Here is a 19,138-nt window from a genome sequence, read left to right on the forward strand (position 1 = left end):
CAAGACTGCAGAGCCTCTTAGGACTCAGAAAGCTGTTTCTATTTAATTATTCAGGAAAACTGTGATACAATCATGATATTTGCCTTAGAGTAACAAGACCAGTCACTAAAATTCATTGAATGCTAGAGCTGTTGCAGAAGGAAAAGTGAAGCAAGCATAAACTTTAACAGATTTATTTTATTTTATAGAATTTTTATTATTTTTTTCCTCTTTCTTTTTACAATGAATGCATTTTTACTATTTCTTATGTGATCTTTACCAGTCATTTTCTTCCTTCTGGAACTGGTTGACTCTAGTGACATTGTTTTATGACTGAATATAAAATTGCCTATGAAGTTAGCAAAGCCTGTTAAATAAGCTGTCAAAACACAAACCATTTCATACCTTAAAGCTCAGTAAGAAAGACAATTTTATCCAACTTAAAATTAAAGTCTTTCAGTGTCACCTTATTGGACAGCCTCGAGATAGATTGCATACAGCTACTGTTCATTATGATGCATCTGTAGGCTATTCAGTTTCAATAATAAATGGTGAAAGAATCATCAGAGACTTAAAAAAACTGGCTTGATAAAAGGGTTTTCTTCAGGAACATGTTTTAAACTAAAATGAAAAGATTATAAATGGACTTCATAGTATAGTATTACAGTAGGATTTGGGTAGATACTTGTCAGACATCTTTCTGTGTGACAGAGACTAAAGGGTTTTGTAAAGGTGAGAAAATAGTGCTTTGAATGAGAACCTCATGTACTGCAGAGCAAGTATTCAACATGTTATCTTTGCATTTCTACCAAGGGCTCCCTTCTCAAGTCTGACCAAAGGTATTTTTTATAAGATGAGAAGTTCATATTAATTCAATTACACCTGTAATGTGTACCTGTAACTTGTACCTGTGTACACCTGTAACATGTAACACCAACACCGTGTGCACACACTGATAGAGTGAGAACTGGCTGAAAGATACCTAATTTAAACACTGGCTGTAACTAACAGAAGCAGGCTTTATATTTCAGTGGGAATAATTTTATCTTTATAACACTAGAAATTCTGACCATCAGATTTTTCTTTAAAATTCAGCTATCAGGATCTAATCCTGTTTACATTAATGACAAAGAACAGACAGAATCTGATTTTCCTGGGTTCTTATTTATGTACTTGACTTGAGCAGCCTTCTGGCCAGAGAATATTAATGTCAGAAGGTTTTTAAATGTGGTTTTTTTTTTCAGATTAGAGTTCCTATGGCAACAGAAAACTTTTTTCATAATCAGTACTAGCAAAGCATTAGCACTTTGAACTATGATGGTTGTACTAGTCCGTATTTGCTGAAGCACAAATGAGTACTGACATTTTCAAAATGATCCAATTATAGATCAGTGATACCTTGTGTAGAGATTTTGATATTATTAAATACTATAATATCATTTGGAGTAAAAATTTAATAAATAATTAGGAAAATAAATAGAAGGGGAACCATTAGGCCAAGCATGGTTCACTTGCTTCAATGCAAGAAGAAAACTTTTGTTTTACCCCCATCACCATCCTAATGTTCTAGCAGGAGGAAGTTCTGTTATGGAGACACTCCCTAGCTTCAAAATAGTCTTTGATTAAATAAGAATGGTAAAGCAGGCTGGTATAAGACAAATTGAAAATAGTGCAAGAACAGCAATAAATGAGAAAGTCTTACATTTGTGTCTAATTTCAGACTGAAATTTATGGAGTGAAAAGAGAAACTGAAAATAAACTCAAGGCATTTCATTATGCGGAATTCATTATATAGAACTGCAGTATTTGGCTTAACAACAATAAAAAGCATAAAATTCTTGTTAAAAAAAAAAAAAAGGCAACATTTCTTCTCAGATCCCTGAATGTATGCCATATACGTTGTGTACATGGCTTTGGCAAACACAATCATAGGGTCACGAATAAAGATCTATGCAAAAGTCAGATAATACATACTATAGCAGTAAATGTCTCATACTGAAAGTGGAAAAAAAAATAAATAAAATAAAATAAAATAAAATAAAATAAAATAAAATAAAATAAAATAAAATAAAATAAAATAAATAAAAGAATAACAAAGGAAAGATTTCATCCTTTTTTAAATCCTTCCTTCCTTCATTACAGAAATATTATTTATAATTACTTTTCTGTTTACATTGACATTGTTGAAATCAACAAAGCTAAATGAAATAGAAGGATGGCAAGCAAAATAGTTGTGAGCACTAATGTACTAATGTGAGAATTCCTCTTAAATTTTATTAGATTTAATTGAATCCAAAGATTAATGTTGTAAGTGCTGTAAAAATGTATCAACTGGTGGAAGATTAATTATGAGTGTAGTTTCAGTGGAAAACATTAAACTTCAGCAGTTCTTAATATAAAGCAAACTACTGAAAATAAATATTATTGTAGATGGCAAAAAAAGAGAAAGGCATTTAAAGGATCTGAAACCAATACATAGCTGCAAAATGTTCTGTGGGCTTGCCTAAGACAATGAGAGGGGCTTTTTTGTTTTGGGGGAGTAGAAAGCCATTCACCTTCTGTAGAGCTTAAAGAAGATAGAATTTTAGAGGCATTTTTTTCCTTGAGAGATTTGAAGTTAAACTTAGTTGGTTCTGAGCATCAGCTGTAGTTTATCTGCTGGTCAAGCTCCTTGGGGTTAAGATTTTATTGATCTTGAGGGATCTCCTGCCCTTTAGGGTGAATTGCTGTTTTAACAATAAATACCTTTAAAAATGTACCCTACAGTGAGGGAAGAGTGATTAAGACTAAAAAACTTGAAAGCTATTGTTGAAACTTGCAAGCATTCTTTGCTATGGCTGTAATTAAAATCCTGAATGATAATCAAGCTTTTAGGCCAAATCATTCCATCCATGAAAAAACAAATACCAGTTTATTCCAAAAACATTGTCTTCGGCACATTTTGTTGTTTATCAAAACAAATACCGATGTAAACGCTATGTTGATTTTGTTAATTATATTCCCACCAATGTACCAGACAGCATTCTTTCAGAATATTAATATCTTTATGCAAATTAGAGAAGGTTTTTTAGAAATAACTTCGCTGCTTCAAACCATTAGTCTGTTTTATGGGGTGAAGCAATCCAATTTCAACTGAGTTCAGGATGACAGTCCTAGTTACTACAGTCATTACCTGATCCTTCAGATGGGGTGGATTGGGTTCATAGTTCATGATTTGCAAGACTCATATTTTCAAATTTTCATGTGGGCCTCATTCAAGACATACTTAAAGAACAGATCAGAATCAGAACTGATTCTTGTTCTCATTTTCAGGCTTTTAGCAGTCCTGTACTCACAGGACTCACCCACTCTTGTTTGTCATGCCCATTCCCTTTTGGCATACTCCAGTATCTTTCCTTTCTATACCAAATTGGACAGGGAAAAATACATAGTCCAGGGAACAGATCTCTTAGTCTTAGTCTCTGAGAAATAGTTTTTATTAAATCACTAGGTTTTACTGTAGTTATTCAGCCAGTTACTAGGCTTATGGTGTGATATTCATCTAGTCTGTCAAATTCCTAATGATGAGGGGGGATTTTCATGGGCCCCCTGCCATGCATGTTCCTAGACTGATATATTCCTAAATGGCTTTGTGAAACTTAGACATCAGCAGAAAACATTGCATTTTCTGTCCTTGAGCAAGTTATTTTCTGGGACTACTTTGGGAATATTCCTATCTTTTCCTAGGATTTCTCCTATTGGAGAAAGTGATTTTTTGCCCCTTTTCACATTCTTCTAATCCCAGTATTGCAAAGAAAACCACGAGGAATCACTGGTAATAGCATTAACAGCACTAATAAGATTGTAAAATATCATTGTTTTAATATCATATTGTTTAAAATATCATTGTCTTTATGTGCCAGTGAAGGCAGATTTAAGGGATTTAGAATCTCTGGAAGCTTCTTGTGCTTCATTTTCAGCTCTGCTCAACTCCTGGCATGGGAGCTGGATGTTCTCTGGGATTGAAGCTAAGTGGTGGACAGAGGTCACCCAGGTGATGACTGAATGGTCTGAGTTTTGAGTTCATTCTCATACAAGTCTTTCTGCAGTGTTTGTTGTACTGAAACATTTCACAAAGGCAGTAGTATTTAAGGAAAAAGTGTGTCACGAGCTATGTGGGTTCCAAAGAAAAAGACCAGAGGTAGATATTCAGATTTCAGATGGATAAAATAGAAATGAAATGAAATGAAATGAAATGAAATGAAATGAAATGAAATGAAATGAAATGAAATGAAATGAAAACAGGGAGGCAAATTTTACCTCTGGTTTCATTCCAGTTACAGTTAAAAACAAACAGGATTTTATGTCTACTGTGCATTTCAACAGACATGTAGATGCTTCATCTTAATAACTGTTCCCTTGATTATAAAAACAGCTTCTTGAGGACTGTGTGATTCTTTAAACTGGAAATACTGTCAGACCAACTTGGAGTTTTTTAAAACATAGAACTATATTATGGCTGTTAATGTTTGTTGAAATTACACAAACGTCTTTGAGATAAATACAAAAGTTTGTTTTAGTTTTCAGAAATAATCTTTCATAAGTAAAATGGATGTGTGTTCTATTTTGGAAAACAAGTTTTGTGTGTGTGTGTGTGTGTTGTGTTGTTTTTTTTTTCTCTGACAAGAACAAAACAGTGGTCTATTCTAAAGCTTTTAGGTTAATCATTCCAAATTCAAAGTATAAATCTAGATTAACGTATAGATTAAAGTATAACGTCTAGATTAAAGTATAAATCTAGATTAATCTAGATTAGTAATTAAGTTGTTTCCAGGTATTCCTTTAGCACACTATTAATATCTGTTGTATAAGATTTTGTGGAAAGTAAGTCTTTCTAATGCAACTTGTTTTGTTTGAGGTGTCTGTGTTAAACAGTAATGTAATCAGTTAAGGAATAGATCTACTGAAGAGCTTAGAAAAAATTGGAGGAAGTAGAAAATTCTTCAAAACAAGCTGTCAGGAAACTGTTGTGCAGCCTTCTAGAGATAGTCAGTTTGTGCAACAATTACTTTTTTTAAAGTACAAAGGTCTATTGAAGCATGAAACAGAGACTTCTGTCTGGCTTTTAAAAATAGGCCAGGTTCGAGGAGGTACAGAAACCCTGACAGCTGACATAAAAGGAGGAGCACATTTTAGGGAAAGAGATGATCAGGAGGATTGGGATGAGGTTTAGAAGTCATTGTTGTATTGATGTTTAATGTCCTTTGTCAACGCAAGGATAAGGGACAGTTGGGTTGTGTTTACAACATAAACACTAGAACAAATAAAAGGGTGGATTTATTAGTTCAGCCGTGAGCTGTTCACAGAGCTTTTTGTTTGGTGCATTGTGTTGTGAGTTTAGCAGAACAGAGCACATTAGTTCTGTCTGATGATAATGAACTCAGAGCAGAGTATGAATGAGATGAGGGGAACCATGGGACTCACAGTAATAGTTTCATAAGCATGCTGCTGTTTTCCTGCGTCTGCATTATGTTTCACAAAGACATTAAAATGGGTTGTTTCCAAACAATGAGTTTCCTAAACTGAACAAATCCATTTAAACATAAGCTAGCTCTTTTGCTGTTACAACATAATAATAATAACAACCCTATTGGCACCTCTTAAAATACAGTTATAGCTATATTTCTAAGTCTCTTGTAACTTAACGCTTCTCAGAGCATGAACAGTACTGGCAGTCAATTAAAATGCTGAAGGACGATTTACCTATAGGAGTAGATGATCCAAACAGATGAAAGAAGTGTAATTATTATTTCTTATCTAGGAAATACTGCTTCAAACAAAACATATTTGAAAGAAGCATTGCTGAAATATTTATATGGGTAAATGTAGAGATTTATGAATAACTAACTTCTTATTTCTTATAATTTCAAACAAGGCTTCTTTCTAACTGATTGATTCCTCTTGGAAACTAATTGTTTCTTAGCAATTCATTAACAGAAATCAGCAAAATAATTTTCAGTACGTATTTAAATAGTACAGGATTCAACTATCTCCCTTCTTCATGAAGACGGTCCAAACTCTACATTAAAAATAGGAAGAAAATTTTTTATCAGATAGTCTCCTTCCACTTCTGTCTTTTTTTGAATAAGAATAGACACATACTTTAGTATTCTTTCTGGATTACTATTATTTTTATCTGATTTTGGATGTGTAGAGCCAAATACCTAAGGCTATTAAAGGAATGTGCAATTTATCTTCCAGAGTATATGCTAAAACAAAATTCAAAATTATTTTTAACTTGCTCTAGAATAGTTGACAGCTCTACTTGCTTAAATTTTATGTCCTGCTGAGCTGTCAGAAGTGGGGAAAAAAAAACTCTCTGTCCTTTCTGTCCTTTTTAGTGCGGTATATTAGATATATTTCTATTGGTCTTCACAGTTGAAAATTTACCCCATTATAGTGAGAACCAAAATGTGTTTTTAACTATAAAACATGAGGCAACAATTCAGCCGTATTTCTTTCAATGCCCCGTTCTCAGATGGTGCATTTTATTGGTAAAACTTCAAAACTTGTGGGAATGGCATTAGGACTACAGGCCTAGTTAAATACATCTTACACTAAAAATAGACTTGCTAAAATGTTCTTAATGGTTTAAAAAACAGTTGTAGGTGAGAACAAGTATCCAGGAGCCAACAGTAATTATTCATAACGTGCTGTTTAAGCATTTCGTATCTTTACTAGCTTACATCATGGCACACATTATGCATTTGATCTCACTATGTGCAGAAAATTTTACACTTCTAGGAATAGAAATGGTTAGTACTTCGATTTCCTATGTTTTCCATTTCTACCATTATGTTATGTATAAATCTTCAAAAATATATGTGATTGAATAAATGAGCTCTTTCACTATGCATCACTATGCATATGTAGAGATCTAAATTTGTGCACAGCAGCTTTTCTTGTGCAGTAATGTCAGAGTTCAATAATTAATTATTTATACATGATATATTAAATGGAAATATCTGTCATCAAACTGTGTCAGCAATGCTGCATTTATTCCATGATTGGTTTTTTTGTTTTGTTTTGTTTTGTTGTTGTTTTGTGTGTGTGTGTGCGTGTGATGCATTAGGATTTAAAGGAAGTTGGTTTTAAGCTTTTTATAGTCACATGTCTAGTAATTTTAGACAAATTTTAGACAAATACTCAAGTTAGACTTCTTAATTACAAAAAAAAAAAAAATAAAAAAAAAAATATTGGAAGTATGACTTGAGCCTACTTCCATATACTAATTTTATATGAAAGGATTAAGAGTGGCCTTTGGAAAGCAATCTCAGTTCTCTTATTAAGTCACCACTGCTTCTTACAGGCAGCTTTGATCTGCTATTTGCTAAAGTCATGCAGCCTTTTCTTTCTTTAATAGAGGTTTTGTACTTGATATATGTAGGAAACTACATAATATATTCAAATTCTTACTTAACATTTACTGAATGACTGTAATCCATACAAGATGAATAAACAACCAAACCAAGAATAACTCAGAACATCTGAGTAAAAGATGAATAATAAATGCATGTTCCACTGTCAAAATATCGCTGACTTTCAGGACACAGCAAAATTTCTGAAGAAGGACTGAAAGTCAGGTTTCAAAAAAACCTCCAGACATTTTCAAGGCTTATGTAGAATTACTTCTTACACATATTCTACTTCTGCTCAGCTTCATCATATTTCTTCCTAACTTTGTCATGTAGTTAAATACTCATTGCCAATCACTCTCTTGTCTGCATTCACTTTAGTCAGACTGACTGGTTCACCATTGGCAAAAGTTTGTAAAACCATGAAGTTTGAAGAGAATTGTAGGCTTTTTGCTCTTGACTCCTTTTCAAGCTGCTTGTTCTTGATGAAGAGTGGCTACAATGGAGGAGAGAGACATAAAATTGAGGTGACCCAGGTAAACTGGCTTAAAGACAGTAAACTGAAAGATGTTAAAGTACTATAGCCAGACATGTTGAGGGGAGTGTTTTGGGATGGCTAAGTTTTGAACCAGTAGCGTGGAAAGGATTTTTGTGGTCTGAGTGGAATGCTTAGAAAAAGGAACTATTTTAGCTACAGTTATTGAAAATAAATAAAAAGATGTATCATCAGATCTTCACCACCTTACAAAGCATTCCAGTGTGTTTATACAGAAGTTTCACTGAATAGTTATGAACATAAAATAGAAAAAGCGTTATGGCGACATACAGAAGTATGAATTAAGTCAGCAATCGAAAGCTGAATGTGGGCTAATTTCTTATGTTTTCAAATACATTCTTTCCTTATGCCTCCTAAAACAAGAATGGAAATTAAAATAGAATCTAATTAAATTTCAAATTGCTTGAATAGTATATCCTCACAAGCACCAAAGCTTATAGCCACTGTGGATTATTTATCTGTTATGAGTTATTTTGCATGCTCTAAACAATTCTCTTTGACTATCAGTAACTCCTTTTATGAACAATAGCATACAATTTGCTTGTTGTATTACACAAGTGGTTTCAATATGCTCCCAGTGTCTCTAGAGACTCAGTGTGTGTTATATCAGCTATTGCAAGTTGATAACAGTGTCACATGTTCTTTTCCGTTTTAATGTAGTGTCATACAAGCTGTTATACAAGTTTCCATGTCTCAGACTTCTTGATACCATCCAATTATTTGGAAAGTCTAAAGATACTGATACAACCAAAATGAACCAAAGAAATATTGACAATGTGAAGAGTAGGCACATAATAAAATAATAATAATAATAATAATAATAATAATAATAATAATAATAATAATAATAATAATAATAATAATAATAATAATAATAATAATAATAATAATAACTGAAACAGTGTGGGATTATAATATACAAGTTTTGTGTATCTGATTTGTAAAAACATTTTTATAAAATTAAGACACCTAAATCCCTTAAACTAAAAGTTGAAAAATTATTTGCACTGGAGTTTACTTTGCTCTTTAGAGTTTTCCTGGGGGGTGGTTTTTGACATTTGTTTGTATCTATCCATATCAGACAATAAAGGCACACTAAATCCTACTATACCAGGTTGCCCGTGAGTCATTTACTGTTTTGCACTCCCAAATCTATGACTTGCAACAGTTCAAAGACATGAGAACATTTCGCTGTGTATTGGAAACATTTAACAATCTGTTCAGCTCACATCTGAAATACAATATTGGCTAGATATTTTCTACAGTATTAATAAACCAGACTGTTCTGAGATGTATCCGATCTAAACCATAAAGAGATATGCGTCCATACCTCAGTCTGAACCAAATGATACCTATTGCTTTCCTCTGCAAGAATGTGAACCAAGTAGACTGTTGAGTCTCTTCTACAGTTCTTATGGTCATAAAAGTATAAATAAATAGGAAAAACAAAACAAAACAAAAAAAAAAACTTCAATCTTGTCCCAAATTTTGTTAAGTGTTTGCCAGTGATTATTAAAGGTCACTAATTGACAATTTATTGTGTAACTATTTATTGCAAGGTCGTATTGTTGCTGTTACTGTCATATCTTTATGTATCTTATTTCATTAAAATGTCATTCTAGCTGATCCTTTTTAAAGAGACATGTTGGACTAGGTGGACTAGGACCTCCAGAGGACCCTTTTAGCCTGAATTAGTCTGTGTTTTTTATTTTTTCCACATGTAATTGCAAAGATCCCTGAAATGCACTGCCAATCCAGCATCTTTAATCATGCTTTAGGTCTTACTTTATTTGTACGATCAAAAATATCCCAAAATGACCTTTTTTAATTGAAAATCACTCCAGAGTTACAGAGCAAAATTAGCCCACTACTCAAGTCAGGAAGTAAGTCATATATTTAAGAATTCGTGGGCTTTCACCAAAGCTAAGCAGACTGCCACCCTAAAATACATGGTGGTGGTGTGTTTTGGTTTGGTTTGTGCATATTTTTGCAGATTATTTATAGCACAGAGTTATTTGTAGTGTATACTCCAGAATTTTTGAGATATGCCGGATTTGCATACAGGAAAAAAAATGAGAAAGCATTGGCCAGACTATCTGCTGCTATAACAGATACATATATATATTCTTTGGTAAGCGAAAGTGAGACGGATGCAAATTCTTCCATCCCATTGACCTTGTTCAGTGAGCCTGATCTAGATTATGTTATACCAATCATCATGCAGTTGGATCTGGTTATAAATATAATATGACATACAGACTTTGATGGAGCTGATTTACCCTTCTGGGTACTTACATTTCAGTCTGTGGGATGAATCTGGGGGCTTTTTCTGTCTAAAAATCCTGAATGTGCAGTGTAGAGAGAGACAGAAAAAAACATAGCTCCTCCAAGGGATGATGTTACTAGATATTATTGTTCCTTGGACATTTTCTGTGTAATTTATAGTATCTTCAGTTAATGGAACGAAACTGACATTGTCTTATTCTTCAACAACATAATTATCCAGCATATAGTAAAAAAGGTTTTATGTCAAGACTTTGTATTTTCATAAGAGAAACAGAAATAGACAATCCTGTTCCTTTTCTGAACCAAATACTGAAATGTATTGCACACTGCAGATTGTTCAATCTTACTGATATAGAAGTCAAATTAATCCCACCTCATCTGTGTTTGAAGAGTCATTGTGCCAAATTTTAAAATACAGCTGCTGAACACACAGTTGCCCTAAGTTTTCATTTATCCATGTATACTCAAAAGCAAGGTAAGTACAGTTTAGTCCAATATAAAGTGGTGGGATAGCATGAAAATTTAGAATCATCTAATACTTTAAAAATTATTTTAAATAAATATAAATAATAATAATAAATAAATATTAATAAATAAAATATAAATAGTAAATAAATAAATATAGCCTAAATACAAGATATTTAATTTAGCACCAGTATAGGACAGCAGCATTTTGTAAAAGAGAATTAACTGGAATTTTACAATAATTGTATATAATGTATATTTTGCACACAGGTTACTTATGTTGTTTGTGCCCTGAGAGTAATTTTGTTTCTTCCTCTCTATAATACATATCAGTGGATTTCTTTTTTCCACATACCCTGTCATCACTGCATATTTTGACCTTTTATATTTGTAAAAGACATATTTGACTCCTAGCAGATTTAAATTGAGGAGCACAGGTCTCACCAGAACAGAGTGTTAATGGACCCTGCTTTGTAGAGCTGTAAATGTTTTAGCAAATGGTTTGAAAAATGGGGAGTGGTCAATCCTCCATTATTAGTTATAGGCATGTACTCAGTTCTTGGTTTCCTACCTTAGAATCTGTTCCAATGAATATAGAAAACATGCTAGAAATGGTAAGTATGTGCAGAAATTGATACTTTAAAGGATGCATCACCTTGTTCTGTGCTGGGTGTTTTCTGAAGGTGTTTCTTTGCCTGCTAGTATTTTATAGTTTAGCTCCAGGTATGAGTAAAGTTAATATGCTGTTTTTGCAGTCTGAAATTGTTCAGATTTTAAAAAATATAGATATATTTCTTAACTGTAGGACTAAAAAGAAATAAATATATTGGCTAGTTTTCAGTAGGTTGCAAAATATATCTATTAACAGTACAATGAACAGTCAAACTAAAGTATTTAAAAATAAACTGCCAGGCTAGTAGTTCTTACAGTGGAGCCTAAACCTTACATTATCTAAGCAGTATTTATAGGAAGAGCAAGGTGAAATACAAACTTCCTCATCCCAAACTTATTCCCCACACCTGATCCAATGGAAGTCATCTCTACTGCACAAGAGAATTAGGCAAGATAATCAGTTTTTATTGATGCTGCCAGAAAGGTGGTAGTTATTTTTACACAGACTCTTCTTGAGAAAATTATCTGAATCTGATATCTCACTTTACATAGGCATTTGAGTACTTAGCTGTCATCACTACCTACACAGCTTTGAGATACCCAGTGTTTAAAAAAAGATAGAACTATCTTAATATATATACATGTCATGAAACTAGGAGGTAACTGAATTGTTTTCTTCATGCTTTTCCCTTTTTTAACTCCTTTCACTGAATCTGTGCTTTAGAGCAGTTATTGAGGCACTCTTTAGGCATGCTTTGCTGTATCTTGGCTCTGCATGGGAGGAAACCGTGCAGTGCCACATTGCTTTATGCATTCAGGTTGCCTTTCAAAAGGGCAGCTGGAAAATAAGCCAGTACTACAACCCTCCAGTCAGTCCCCCAGTGTATGCAATGGGCAGGCTCAGTGCTTTTGGGATGCTGCCAGGAGGGCTTCTGGGAGGCAGAGCATCCATGCCCGGCAGAATCAGGCCAGACCCAGAGAGTGGACCATGCGACTCAGGGAACCCCTCACAGCATTGCCAAGGGAAGCATGATGAATTACAGAAATAAAAACAAAGCCACAGAGAGCATCTTTCATGTTTGCTGATGTAATCATATCTCCCAACTAATTTGTTTAATTTGTCTTTCTCCTTTTGACAAAATCATGCTTAAATTGCTTCTATCGTTATGTCCTACTCTTTGATTCTGTTACATTCCTCTTTTCTTGCCATCAAATTTATCTGCATCAACCACAGTAATTTTAGCATTCTTGAGGTTATCAACCTTTATGAATGAGAATACTTTAAACTGTTTTTTTCCTCACTGAGGAGATGTTTTATAAAGATCCACTTCCTCTGTTCATGTACAAAAAAATAAAGCCTACTTCAGAAATGTTGTAAGCATTTAGGCATCTGAGTACACTATCTAGTTGAATCTTTCTTAATGAAATTGTTTATTTATCTACACTGTAAAGTAAGGTTATGGTCAGGAATACATGATACTGTAATTTAAACCAGTGTACAAACTGAACAATGGAGAAGGGAGAGCAGGTATACAGAGAGAAGCACCCAGTTGAGTGAAAGATTGCAGTCATGCTGATTATTCACCTAGGGTATTGCTTCTTCCTGGCTTGCTCTTTTTTGTATTCTTGATAGCAAACATTGTAGGACATACTCACTTTGCCTAGCTTTATGAGCCTTCTGAGTGTAATTCAGAACAACAGGCCTAATTTAATTGCCCTTAAATCACCCTCTGGAGGAGCCTCTTTTTCCACTGGGGAACATAGAGAGTTTTGTTTCAGATTATTGGTATCTGGAATTAAGCAGTATGAATATTCCATATAATGTACTTCTCCCTCTTTCCCACCGTGTTTTCAGATAAGCCTCAAAAGCATCTGTCAAACTGAGGGCATTCCAGTAATATTTAGTAGTATAAGACATAATGTAACTCTAACTGCTGCAACTGTGATTTCTAACGTTTATTTTTAACTTTGAGAGATTTTATTTTAATTAAACTGGACAACGAATGATACAGCTGATGGAAGGGTTGTTAGTATATTCCCCTGTGTGAGGAGATATTTTTCTCTTAATTTGACCAATAGTATGGTGATAAAATTACAATTACTTAAATGTTAATAAGTATGTATTTTCTCTTCACTCAAACAAGCAGCTATTTTACCTTATTACCTGAAATTTAAATTATTAATGAGGCTAAATTTATTTGGAAGCTGACCCTAATATACATGTTCTAAATTACACTATTGTAATTAAGGCATTCATTATATTTAGTGCCTGTATAGTCAAGTATTTCAAGGTTAAAAATGCAGATTTCAAAGCACAATCTTTCTCTCTACCCACACACAGATTACATGTTGTATATGAGAAGTAGGTATTTCCTCTTCTGTGTATCAGCTCCCACAGGGAGCGCTCCACCCCTTGTCAAAACCTGGGCAGGCTCAGACATGAGACCCTTTTGTAGAGGTGTACTCTGCCCTTTCATCAAATGGGACTCCTAAAAGATTTTGGCCACATCATTGGCATTTCTCTGCAGTCTGTAAAAAGCAGCAAAGTCAGCTGCTACAGCCTTTCTAAGATGTATTGTTTCCGTGATAAGCTCCTGGTTTTCCTATGAGTTATTCCAAAGGCTCAAATAATAAACATGCGAATGATATGTCAACATAGGAATCAAATTAAATATTTTATCCTACCTTTTAGAAGTCTGAAATGGAAGTAGCCAACTTTCAAATAATGGCACAGTGCCGCAAAAGGATCTTGAGTTGTGGAAGGCTTTGAAATAAAAGAATTGTCAACAGACGCGTACGTTCTCGTGTTTCAGTGACAGATTATTTTAGAGAACTCTCTAGCCCATTTCCTATTTCCTTTGCCCTTGGTCTGCTGAGTAATATTTGTATTTTCCCCTAAAACAGCATATCTTCCTCTCTAGCCGGAAATTTCTGATAAATGTTCTCCATTGTACTTCCTTCAACATCTACATTAAATAATGCCTTTACCAAAGATCATTTCCTGAGGTCTTTACCTTCAGCTTTCTGAACAACATGTAGCCTCAAGATTGTGTTGCGCCCAACTACTACCACTGTGTGTTTCTCAGGATTGTAGGAAATTTTCCAATCTCAAAATGTAAATATTTCAGAAATTGCTCCAGAAATTGTTACTTGTCTCTTCTGTAGGGGCTAACTTGTTTCAAATGTATTTTTATTTATTTTTAATTTAATCATTTAATTTTGGAACTACCATAACAAATACTTTAATTGGAAAATGCTGAAACAGTATGATAACAAATAATAAAATTCCACTTAATTTTTATTCCATATTTCCAGTTTGGTTGGGAACATGTTCCAAAAGGATACAGTTATGTAAAAATTTATCCAAATAGTTTTGATTCTTTAAATAGTATCTGAACTCTGTAGAGTTTAGTATTATCACTCATGAGTAGATCAGAATATGATGGCACTTCCCTTGCTTCCCATTTGAGGGTTGTAATAGTAGTATGCTCTTTAAGCACAAATTGTTTTTTCTTCAGAAACTGATGCAGTTTTAATAGACACGTGATAGAATATAGTATGTGCCTCTGACTTTTTTTTCTGCTTATTTAGTTTCCTTGTGGATTAAAATGTCCATGTAAAAAAGTTAAATACAGCTTTGAATTTCATTCCTGCTTTCTGACAAGCATATATAAAAAAGGAAAAGCAACTAAAAATTGGTCCAGCTTCAACCAGATACCTTGGTTTAAGTTAGGATCTTCAGACACAGAAGTAGACTGTAAAAGCTCAGTGGAACTTATAATTGTTTTTGTTTTTTTTTTCCTAAAATTGCACCCAAAAGCCTAGCAGGATGAGGCATCTTTTTTTTTTTTTACATCTTTGTTCTATAGCCTCTTTCTTGTGTTAACTGAATTTTGCAAGAGAAAATTTCTGGAAATCAGCATGGCCCGTTATGAGGTCTCCTTTAGTAAACATGAAAGGTTATCTTTTTTTTTTTTTCCCCCGTATCCAGAGCCAATAGTGATAAGAACAAATGAAAATTGTAAATAATTTAAAAATAAAATTCTTAATAATATGTCACACTGGAAAGGAATGAAGAATCCACCAGACACTTACAATTGAGGTTAATTTTAGTGAGCTTAAATCAAAGTGTGGAAATATAAAGTATTGATTTTTGTTTGGTATGTGTATTCTGAAAACAAAGGAAAAATGTTATTTTTGAATAGCGAGGATATATTCCCCTTGCTTTATTGATTTTAAATTAAATAAAAGGTATGTAAGGCAATAGTTGAAATTGCTTTGGGGAAAAAGAAATGCTACTGAAATTAAAAATAAAAAATAAAACATCAAGTCATATCATTGCAAATAATTTATCACAAGTTCATCTTTCCAGCTGAGCTTTCAAAAAATGTCATTGGATTCAAGGCAGTGTACTGTCCAGAATATTTGTTGCACAAACTTTAACATTATGGGCCACTAAAATACAGACTGACACTAAAAAAAAAAAAAAAAAAAAAAAAAAAAAAAAAAAAAAAGCAGTACAGAGCAGTACGGTTCACTATTATTTCAATTACTTGGTAGTTCATTATATTCTTTTTATTATTATTTTAATGTCTTGGACTTGTTTTGGATGTTGAGTTTGTAGATGTTAATTCTTCATAAAGGCCCTTTGTTTAAATACCTGAAATTTTAACATAGGAGAAAGGAAGCCACCTGCTGATGAGAGACAGAAAGTAGTGTTCTAGCATAAATGCTTAGAGACAGCTTTATAGCTGAGATCATATGTGGAAAGGAATTCTATATATAAGTGCATTTGAAAGTAAATTTGTTACACCTGTTCTACAGCCACCACAGTGTTTGAGCATGTTGATATATACTGTGAGATCAGTTCTTAGCAAATGAGGTGCAGCATTCATTTTCTATGGCATAGCACTGAGCACTGCTGAAAAATCTGAAGTGTTCGGCAATGAAATTCCTTCAGCCTATAAGCTTTAAAAAATAAGAAATATTTTTTAGATACATAGTTTGGGATTTACATTTTTCTCTGTTTTTCTTTAATTGTGGTCTCCAGAAATGTAACATTCTTATAGGAACTGTGAGGTGTTTCTGTAATCCCAGGATGATAATTTAACTAATGTTACTAAATAAGTGTTGTAAACCAACCAGAGGCAGAAACATGGGTGAAGATTCTAATATAAGTAGTTAATAGATATTTCTATATATATAGCATTTAGAGTTCTTCAAGTTTACCGTTATTTACATGTATATGTGTAGAGATAAGAAACCTCTGCAGGACTACTCAAATAGACCTGGCAGATTTGGGAAGACAGGAAAACTAATCACATTTCTTTTCTTTCTCTTTCTAATTTTGCTGACCATATGCTTTCTGCCCAGCAAATTCAGGTCATCTAATGAGGCTTTCAAACTAGCTTACAAGTTGTTGAGCTCTTACCATACATGGTGATCAAAAACTCACTGTATATCAGTTGGGTAGAAATTAGCATCTGCCATCTGTCTTAATTGTGATAGTTATCACCACATTGCTTATGTGGAGAAAAAAATATCCTCGATGTAGATGCAATTGGATTCCATTTCCTTCTACTAGTGCTTGGGAAAAGGAAAACCCAAAAAAGCATTAGGAGTGTAAAAATCAGAGATTAAAATAACCTGTCAATAGAGAAGAGCATTTATTTTTAACATTAGTTGAAATTAATTTTAACATTGTTGAAACACAAAATTAAAATTTTATCATGAAAACTTATCTAATGATGTCCTACCATAAAATAATTATCTGCAAAACATTTTCTGTTATTTCCCATGTTACTATTCTAATACATTTATAAACTTGTCCATCATCTTGGCATACTTAATTAAAAAAGAATTATTTCCCCAAATGATTTTTTAACTCTAGCTAAGTTTTCTCATGTCAATCAGAACTGATTAAAAATTGAAAAAATATAGTCACTTAATACTGACATTCATTCATAGCAAGACCATGCAAGTGTAGAGACTCTTGGAAGAGGAAAGAACTTGAGTAATCAAGGTAATTTAGTTGAATGGGTGATATTTGACTGTGAGACAAGGAAGAGAGCGTCAGAACAGCCTGATGAGGAAGATGAATTTTCAGGCAAAGGGTACAGCAAATGTGTTATGAAGTTGCATTCAAGGAAACAGCTGCCTTCTTTCTTCTATTAATATTCAAAATATTCTGTTATATTCAAAAACACTGGTCTCTACAATCTTCATTAGTAAATAGGATCAAAGATAAATCTTCCATCAATTTCCTGCCTAATCACAGTAAGTTGCTAGACTGTGACTTCTGTCTATGAATGAGGCATATCCTTAAAGCCAAGGGTTTAGCTGATTTCAGATTACTGTTTTATGTGTAAATAACCTAATTCATGAAACTATGATTATAAAACAAAATGCTTTTCCCCACAGCCAATTTGTGTATCAAAACCATCTCTGTGTGCTACTAGTACATACCAACGAAATACAACCTGTCTAAATTTGTAGTGGGTGGAAATCGATTTAATTTTCAGTCTTGATTTAATACAGTAGCAACATTATGGCCCGTGTTGTAAAGTACTATTTAATGTGTAATAAATCTTAGAACACTGAGGAGCACTGAGAACAAACAGTGTAATAAACTGTTTTTGTTTCTGAATTTGTGTTAGCAGAATTTCATAGCTTACAATTTCTTTTTAGAATGAATGTTATTCAAGATGGGATTTTGTCATATTTCAGGGTGAATAAGCATTCACTACAAAGGTTTTATCACTTATGAATAGATAGAAATAATATTATGGGAGTTCACAGAGTTGAAGAATAACAAGCAGAAGGTTATAAAATGCTGAGTTCCTGTAATGTGAAAAATTAAACATTTATACAACAGCCTGAGTGAGCTGCCATGGCAACTGTTGCAAAAGATACATTCACTAATAAGATTTTCTGTCACATTAAAATACTTTTAGGAAGTTTTTGCTGCAGAACTGTACTTTCTAAATGTATGTATTTTGCTACCAGTCATCAGCACGCTTCAGCCGCAACATTGTAGGATGCTATCTATGTTCAGACATTCCTTCTGTGCTACTTCAGTTCAAGGAGATAGTTTTAAGATGGTCAAATTTCAATGGATGTCCTGTTTAGTTGTAAGGCAGGCAATGGATTAAATAAGTAAGTGGTATTTTTTGATCTTAATTTCATCCCCTGCTATAGCACTATTTCCCATTTTACAATCAGCTAGTAATATACAATTTGTCTAGCTGATTTTCTTACCTGTAATACTGACATATGTTATTTAGCAACTTGGGAATGGTGGTACCAGTCAGCCCCCAAAACATGTAGTTGAACCGGATTCTTAAGAGTAATATATTAAATAGCAAAGTAACTTTACACATCTTTTTTTCTTGGAAAATATAGGAACACAAAGAGAGAATTTATAATTAAGTTTTAAGCTTTTCTGTCTTGCATCAGACATATTCCTACACTTTGTGTGATTATATTAGTTTAGGCACAATCCATAACTGTGTGCCTAAATAAAATACTTTCAGACTTTGATTCAAGTGTTGGTTCATGGATGGCTTTTAATTTTTAACTGAAGGGGTCCCTCTGCTGGATCATTTCATAATTCATTGAACAGGGTTAGGGGGTTATGTTTGAAATGTTAAGTGTACCATTAGTAATCTTGAGTATTTTCAGGATGATGTAAATAACAATTCATTACATTAGTGAATGCACCTGTCTCCATATGATTTTAGAAATCACTTTTACAAGGACATATGCAAAAAAAAAATAAATTCTATATTTCTAGCATTATTGTTATGATGAATGAAATACAGTATTATGTACTATATTTGAAGAATTT

General features: G+C 33.2%; 1 protein-coding gene and 1 long non-coding RNA gene across 2 annotated transcripts in view; one reads left to right on the forward strand and one right to left on the reverse strand.

The window, feature by feature from the left end:
* The window catches only part of KLHL4 (kelch like family member 4), an 81,460-nt gene extending 67,336 nt beyond the window's left edge, over positions 1 to 14,124 (reverse strand). Inside the window, exon 1 of the mRNA XM_068697504.1 lies at positions 13,978 to 14,124. The gene's annotated coding sequence lies outside the window, so the exon portion shown is untranslated. The remainder of the gene's footprint in view (positions 1 to 13,977) is intronic.
* Positions 1 to 19,138, forward strand: part of LOC137863907 (uncharacterized) — a 361,629-nt gene that overhangs the window by 214,428 nt on the left and 128,063 nt on the right. The window lies entirely within an intron of this gene.

The sequence above is a fragment of the Anas acuta genome, chromosome 13, assembly GCF_963932015.1.
Source record: "Anas acuta chromosome 13, bAnaAcu1.1, whole genome shotgun sequence".
NCBI lineage: Eukaryota > Metazoa > Chordata > Aves > Anseriformes > Anatidae > Anas > Anas acuta.